Genomic DNA, 8,290 nt, shown 5'->3' with positions numbered 1-8,290 from the left:
TGAAAAAAAGCAGGCCAAAGGCCCCGCTTGCCCGCAGCTGCAGAGCCGGCCGCCTGGGGCACGGGTTTGCAGGCCTGCGGCCCTCTCAGCACAGCTGTGCTGGGGCCAGGGTGGGAGGTCGCTCACTGTTTTCTAAGCTTTCTGCTGCTATATTAGCTTCTCGACAAAACTTAAAAATAAAATAAAATGAAACAATTATTTGATTTCTTAATAGACATTATTAGTCAGAGTGATAGCACCCTCGAGGCTGGCAACGTTGGGCAAATCAGCTCAATCTGGGAAATTCAAGTAAATGTCATAAGAGACTTTGTTAGCTTTCAGGGTGGTGGACTCCTGAGATGTCCAAAGGTGCTGCCATTCATTAAAAAAACAAGCCCTCATCGGGTTTCTCCACCTGTTGGATTCTCTTGGGTCATCAAAAGCATTTAAGACGCATTTCCGTGTCTTCTTTGAGATGATGTGGGAGGAGAGGCCATCGACTGTGCACAGGATTCCCACCTTTAGTAAAAAATGGCTTGGGTGAATAGGAATGTTTCCAGAACAGTTCATCCTGCTTGCATGTGGACAGAACCGGTTCTGACCAGCCCAGCCATGCTGTCAGGTTGAGCAGGGACCAGAGCTGAGGGACAATATACCCACTGGCCAGCTCTCTTGCTCCGTCCCTTCTGTTCTGCCCATCACCCTCTCTGGCTTCTCTTTTTCCAATGCTTCTCTAACCCTGGTCTCAGAGTCACAGTCTCCCTTCCCCTGCCCTCTGCTTCCTCTCCTCTCCCTTGCACTTCTGTGGGCAGCCATTCATGCGGCAGAGTTGCAGAGCTCCTTCAAGGAGCCAGGCAAGACCAACAAGACAGAGTGTCTTTCCCCGGGGAACATGGAACGCATGCTCTCTGGAGGCTGGGAGACACATGGAGGAGCCACACTGATTTTATAAGCTAGGGTCCCGAGGCAGGGCCAAGGTTGCTTCCTCCTGGACTTCTTCTCTGGATGTCTGTGAGCTCAAGCTCTCCCCAGACTCCCCATTCCTCCTTTTGGGAGCCCACATTTTGGTTAAAGACACCACCATCTATGTAATCGTAGAAGCCAGCAGAGCCTGAGCCCTGCCACACGCCTTCCTGCCAGTCTTCTGTCCTGCCTGAGAAATGTCCCTAGGCCATTTCCTTCTTCCCCAGTGCATGGCTGGTACCCCAGTTATCCCTCTTTCAGCCTCCCTCTGTTGTCTTCAGGCATCACCTCTCGCTTGCACAGAGTGGTTCTCCTAAACACTCACTGACGCCACGGAGCCTTGCTCAGAAGATCACTGAAGGCTCCTGGTGAGGGGATCCCGTCCAGCCTCCTTGCAGTGGTTCTGGCCAACCTCCACTTGTAGGCTGGCTTGCTTTCACCTACTTCCTGTGTCACCAACCAGGGCCCCCGCGTGCAATCCATTTCTGAAGTACAAGGCCCTCTTCAACACCCGCTGGGCTGTGGCGCACATGTTCCCTTTACCTAGAATGCTTCCCAAGAAAGGAGGTAGCACACCCTGTTCACCTGTCATTCAAGGCTCTAGGGCAAATCATCTTCTCCATATCCTCACACCTCCAAACCCCACCCAAGGTCATCTTTCTACCCCAAACCCAGGCAGGATGAGTGGCAGTCTCCTGGGGCTCCTCTGGGTTGGCCATTCCGGCCTCTCAGACTATACTCATCTCTCATTCTGACAACAGAACATTCGAGATCAGCAGTGAGACCTCCTCCGTCTTACTGGTTTGGCTCTATCTAGAGCGCACCTGCTTCCCGGCTGTCTCCTGAGATAACTTGTGAATAGTGATCACTGTACCAGCATCTGATCTTTCTAAACATCAGGCTATACATTTAAGAATTAAGACACTCATCTTTTAAAAAATAAATCTGGATCATTATCTGAGACTGTGTAGGTAATTATAGACAGCCTTTTATTTGGGGATTAAATGCACTTGCATTGGAGATGGCCTCTGACCACACCTTTCCTGCCTAAAGATCCCTCTCAGGGTGTCTGATTGTGGCTTCAGTGTCTGTTTCCAGGGTTACTGGTGAGATTGAGTTGTTGTTTTTTAATGTGTTTATTAATCCTTCATATCTCTCTGAGAAGTCGATGATGGAATTCTCTTAAACCGCAGGCGGAGGACAGCAGGGAAAGGGGGTCTCGGAAGTAGACCTTGTCTTAGAAGGGGCGGACAGGAAGAAGTCCCCATGCCACCCTCCCCGGGAGCCTATCATGCCTCATCGTCTGCATGAGGGTCCCTCCTCTCCCTCCCATTTCTTTCTCCCAGAACCAAATCCTGGAAGCTTTAGCCTCTTCCCTGGGACCAATTCCTCTTTCAGGACTTCTCCCTCGGTCATTTTCCTGGAGACGTTAAGGGGAAAGGACAGGGATCCTCTCCTGCCGGTCTGCGCTGGATGGAGGTGTTAGACGGGTGCCCACCCACCACAGGACTGCTCTGATGGCAGCAGGTGGGAGTCCTCAGGAGGCCCAGGGCCCAGGCCTCCCTGCGTCCTTGCTCTTGGTGTTCCCTTCCCACCCTGAACAGGGCTGGGCCCTTGGGACCAGTACTATACTGGGGGAAGCATCCTCTCCACCTTTCCTCCTCTTGGCTAGACCCATCAGGTTTTTTTTTTTTTTTTTCATTTGGAATTTGAATGAGAAAATATGGGGAGAACCCACCCATGAGTGGAGAAATAACAAGAAAGCTACAAAGAAAGTGTGTAGGCCAAGAGGTGGGCGGAGAGACAGGTAAAGCAGAGCAGAGGAACAGATCCTTGTTAGAACAAGGACTTGAAAAACAGCTACCGAGGATTCCAAATGCCCCTGAGACATCTGCTTCCTGTCCCTGTACCACTGACCCCCGTTCCTGGAGGCAGCTTGTGTGAGCTCTGGTCACTGCGATCAGGAGTCAGAATGACACACATGGCAGGTACAGCCTCGCCTCAGTACCCACAGGGACGGCTGAGGACATCATCTTCTGTGGATGCCCAGGGGTAACATTCGCATATAACCTATACACATCCTCCTGTATATATTTTGATTCTTCCTTTTAATAAACATGCAACAGAGGTATATATTTACAGGGTAAAGTGTGGCATCTCAATACATTATACAATGTGTGCGGCATTTCTAACTTCTGAGACTAAGTCAGAAAATAGACAGTGCTTCTGCCTGGCTGTCTCTCTTCTCAGCCTTAGGACACAGCCGCTCTGATATGAAGAAAGTCCAACCAGCACATGTGACAAGCCTGCACATAGTGAAAGGAACGATGTCTACAGCCAGCCTCAACCATCTGACCCGAGTCAACAGACCTTCAGATAGAACCCGTCCCCACCCTGGAGTCTTCCACCTGAGGCCCCACACAAGCCACCTCCTGTCTGAATTCCTGACTCACAGAAGGGTTGTTTGCACCATTAAGTGTTGGGGTGATATGTTGCATGGCCTTAGTGCCTGAAAGAAACTAAATAATGAAAAGGAGAATTTTGCTCCAAAAATGCCATCACCAGCTCTAGGCACCTAGTGTTGGGGTGGGGTGGGGGGATTAAGGCCCAGCAGAGGCTGCATCTAGGAAATGGTGGTTGAAAGAAATCTGGACTATTTGGAGACAAGGCTCTGTGGCCGGCTGTATGGACAGCTACATCAAATATTGACTGGGCTACCCTATTTCTTAGTCTTAAAAATGCTCCGTGATTGTACAGATGCGTGCCACAAGAGGGCAGGTGTTCATACTGGAATAGGGTTTCCTCCACTTCACCCCTGTCTCTCTGACGGACTTTTTTCTTTCTTTCTTTTTAATTTCACCAATGACTTTGTTTCCTATTGATCACTGCCCACAGACAAGCTTCGGTTTTGAAGAAGTGAATCTGCATTTCAAAACCCAGCCAGCTAGGAAAGCCTTCAGTGAGTTCCCTAACAGTTAATTTAACAATGCCATATTTGTGTTTATTATAAAATATATTTTTATAATGAAAACACCTACAATTTCATTACTAAGAAAAATTGAGCTGCTATTTTTAAATGTCAGTGGGATAAACATTTCCTGACTCCGTGTCACCGCATGAATGCAGATGTGCTATTTACTCAATCTCATTTACTTCATAATGGGATTAAATAATGCTTCATTATTTCATAATGAACAAAGTAATATGCGATTTTGAAAAAAGAAGCAATTACACTTATTTTTCTTTCACCTCAGAACCCCCATGCATTCTGACATTAAAATGAACTAATTTGTTGGGTAATTTGAAGTCGCCTTCGTTTCTCTAAGAAAGATGAAGAAACAGGCTTCTCAGAACCTGTGCTTTTTCTGATTACAAATTGTCTTCTCAAAATGTGATGTGGAGGCTTCGCAGAGCCTAGCTCGGGGCATGCTCCTGACCCACCCACCTTCAGCCCTTGTTTCCTGACAGATGGCTGTCACGGTGGAGGCAGCACTGACAGAGCAAGGACTGACCGGTCCACCCTCTTGCCATTTGCCCTGCGCCAATCCAGAGCTGCTCATGGAGACTTGGGAGCTGAGAGCATGGGTGAGAGTTTGTGCCATTGGGCACCTCAGTAGCTCCTCCTAACCTCAGTTTCCCATCTGTAAAGTGGGATTCACAGTTCTGTTTTTCCCAAGAGAATCCTGGGGGAATTGGATAACAGAGATAAAGCCCCAAGCTCTGTGCCTGGCCTAGGGTTAGCACTCAGTGACTGCTTCACCCCACCCACAGCTCTCCCTGGGGTCACACGTCACCTGCGGAATGCCCACAGGCCTGGGGTGCAGCAGACACTTGCTAGACTGTTAACTATTGTTAATTTTTACTGCTCCACTTTCTGTTCTATAAAGACCTTAAAGGGTTGAAGACAAAGATCTTAGATAAATGCTGTGCCTCCTTTCGCCACTGTATACACATGCACAACCTCTCCAAGGTCTTTTAGAAGATTCCTCCAAAATGGATGCTCCGTTCATGCTTCCTTTGCACCTAAAGATCTATTATCTCTGGGGAAAACATCAAGAAGCGTGACGCCTTCTCCGGCTGTCTTCCTGATCGGTGTCACCAGGGACCTACACGCTGATCTATTCCAAAAGGAAGCAACTTCCAAAATGGCTCATTTTCAGTTCCCCTCTCTGAGGGTCGCTGCAGTATGACGACAGGAAGGTTTCGCACAACTGCCACCAGACCCCACCAGAGGCCACAGTAACGAATAAGACGTAGTGGGGTGTTAACCGTGCTTTCCTGATCCAGGTGCTGGGCGGGAAATCATTCTCGATTTCCCGGGGACTGGTCTGGTCTACAGCCTGTCTGCACTATGCAGGCCTGGCTTATGCTGTGGCTCCAAATGAAGCTCTTGAAAGCTTCGCTCCTCCGGAACAAGCACACAAAGCAGATGTTTTTAAAGGGAAGAATTTTACACTTTCATTTTTGTTCTCTTTCACATGCCAAATGTTTCTTATCATTGTATGATGTCAAATATAGAATATTAGGGGTTTTTTTAAAGGCACCTATAATTTACATCACATTTAGCCCATGAGTATAAGCATACTAAATCTGGACAGGCAATAAATCATGACTCCAGGATTAAAGTCACTTGGGTGAACATGGACAATTCTTTTAGTCTTTCATTTGGATCATCTTCAAAGAGTCTTGCAGGTTTTACATGCTAGGAGTCACCACCCGGCCCCTTCTCAAATCCCATGAAGGGGTCACTGCTTCCTTCTGGGATCTGCAGGGCCCTGAGCTTATGTCCAAAGCTCCCAAGTGAATATCTTTTATCCCTTGGTATCCCAAGAGCCTCACACAGACCTGACCCATTTCTTGGGATCACAACATCAATGGCATCCCCTAGAGTTGTACAATGAGGTGGCACATAGATAGTCCCTCCAATATTTGTTGAATAGAAGACAATAAATTATGACATTTCTGATTCAAAATATTTGTTTTAATCCTTTTTTAATAAAATTAAGATCATGGTTGTTTTAGAATAATGTAAAATGCAATGCTTAAATAGAAAATGACATTTTAAATTAAAGACATGCTTTCAAAGAACTTAAGTTAATAGATTTTTTTTTTCCTGAATGACTTTAAGCATGACTTAAATATTCTAACAGGCCAATGGTTTATTGATCAGAAAAACTTGGGCATTAAATTACCAGCTGAATATTGCCCTAGGAATCCCATTTGTCTTTACATTATAGGGTGATTAAGTTGATAAATAGCCAAGATAGATTCTCATCTTTGCAACATCTAAAAGCACAAACTGATGCTCATTGTTCTTTTCTCTGGATATGCTCTGAAGAAGAGTGCCTGACCCCACAATTAGCATTTAGTTTTTTTTCAAGTGTAATATGCCCCAAATTCAGATCAGTGAAAACATCTCACCTCCCAGTGTCTTTTCATCTGTTTTTTTTCCAAGGTTCTTCCCCTATCGGAGATACAAAATTAAGAAAATCCTGTTGACCCTGGAAAGTCACAAAGGAGGATTTAAGTTAATCCAGTGCTTGAAGTGGGACGTGGGCAGCCTGCCAAGATCATGTGACTCTTTTTTCAGATCCCACTGCCCACCACCGGAAACCCCCTCTTTCCCGGGACCCCAGCAGCAGTGGGAGGGGGTGCAGGGAGGCCTGACTGGAGGAGAGCAGAGCTCACCAGGTCTCTTCCACTTCCTGCGGCTGTGCGTGCAGGAGAGCTTGCCGTGGGGGCCTCCGGCTCTGGGCTCTGTCCATCCCACTGCTCCTGTGGCTGGTTGCATGGTCGGCAGCAGCCTCGCCTCCACAGAAAGTCCTCCCCAATGGCCATCCTTCTGGCCCTTCCCATGCTGGCCTTCAGTGCCTGGGAGAATCCTCTGGCTGAACGTCAGCCTGCTGCCCTGGATGTGAGCCCTCTGAGAGGGCAAAGTTCTCTTTCTTCCTTTTATCTCACTCCTGGGAGAAGCAGGTGGTTGGCAATGTCCCTTGAGTAAAAAAAGTGAATGAATGATGAGATGAAGAAGCAAACCAGACGGTGTGAGGACGGCACTGTCCACAGCACAGCACTACATGGAGAACCTAGGGCCATGCCTGCTCCCTGTGGTTGCTAGCACCTGGTGCCCCACCTGTACCTCACCTGGCATGGAGAGGGCACTCGGTGCCCTCTAGGGGAATCCAAGGCAAGAGAGCGGAGCGAGGTTCACCACTGGAGGTCTTGGCCCCAAGAACAGAGTATGAAGTGAGTTCAGGGTACAGGATGTTTGTAGTAGAGAGTCCAGGGGACCCGACCTGGGAGAGGATGGAGAGGGAGAGGGTGAGGCAGGGCAGGGGGGGAAGCTGGCAGCCCAGCTGGGAGGCTGGCAGCTCAGTGATGGCCTCGGTTGGCCCATGGAGCCCCCAGCTCCAGTGGCCCTCTGGAGTTGCCCTGAGTTGGCTCCGCCTTCGTACCCTGCACTGACGGTACCTGGATGTGGGTCTCCCCAGGAAGGGATGAGACTTTGAAGCGGCTCTTCACAGCTGTGGTCCCTGAAGCTAAGGCCTCCCTCTACGAAGGGAGTCTGGGCAGCACACACCAGTGCCCACCACACCGATTCCCGCAGGGAACACTCTTGGAGCTGTGGGAGGTGGGTTCCACACACCCTTCACCCTCAGTGCAGTGGCTTCCATTGGAAAAGCAGCCTGGGTGGACAGGAGGGTCTTTGTGGCCCCAGGACTACTGCCTGGGACAGGTGCTGGGTCCGTTGGGAGCTCAGGCCCTCTGGGCTTCTGGCCAGGCTGTGTCTTGCTCTGGGTGTGGGGTTACATTGAGTGGCACACTTATGACATGTTTACTTTCTACTTATACATTACAAAAATTACACCTCAATAAAGCTGTTAAAATTGCTTTGTAACAACTGCATTTGTTTAACCTTCCATTCAGCCTATCACTCCTTTTAAAAGGGAAAATATCACAGGCAGACACAGTTCTGCCAACCACCAAATGTCTAAAATAGGCATTTTAGAGCTAAGTTGTGAACTGAGCCAGGACAGATAGAACCTGAATTTTACTTTAAATTTGAACAACTCTCCATTATCTACTTAAGCTCTTCAATAACTTCCATCTCACTCAATTAAAGACTAAAAAATAAGCCAAGACCCTTGGGCAGGATTTCAACTATTTTCAGTTCCTTTTGCTCCAAGTTTAATTGAGCATCTCCTTAGTGCTGTGCACCGTTGCTGGCTCTGGGCCTAGAAACAGACTGAATGAGGCACAGTCCCTGCCTGTGAGAGACTCCTGGGTGGTGGGAGCTTCAGGTGTGTGTCATGAGAAGAGCTAAGTCGTGGCTGAGCCACCAGAGGAC

Source organism: Urocitellus parryii, chromosome 5 (genome assembly GCF_045843805.1).
Source record: "Urocitellus parryii isolate mUroPar1 chromosome 5, mUroPar1.hap1, whole genome shotgun sequence".
NCBI lineage: Eukaryota > Metazoa > Chordata > Mammalia > Rodentia > Sciuridae > Urocitellus > Urocitellus parryii.
The sequence above is the reverse complement of the archived record's forward strand: the minus strand, read 5'-3'. Positions refer to the sequence as shown.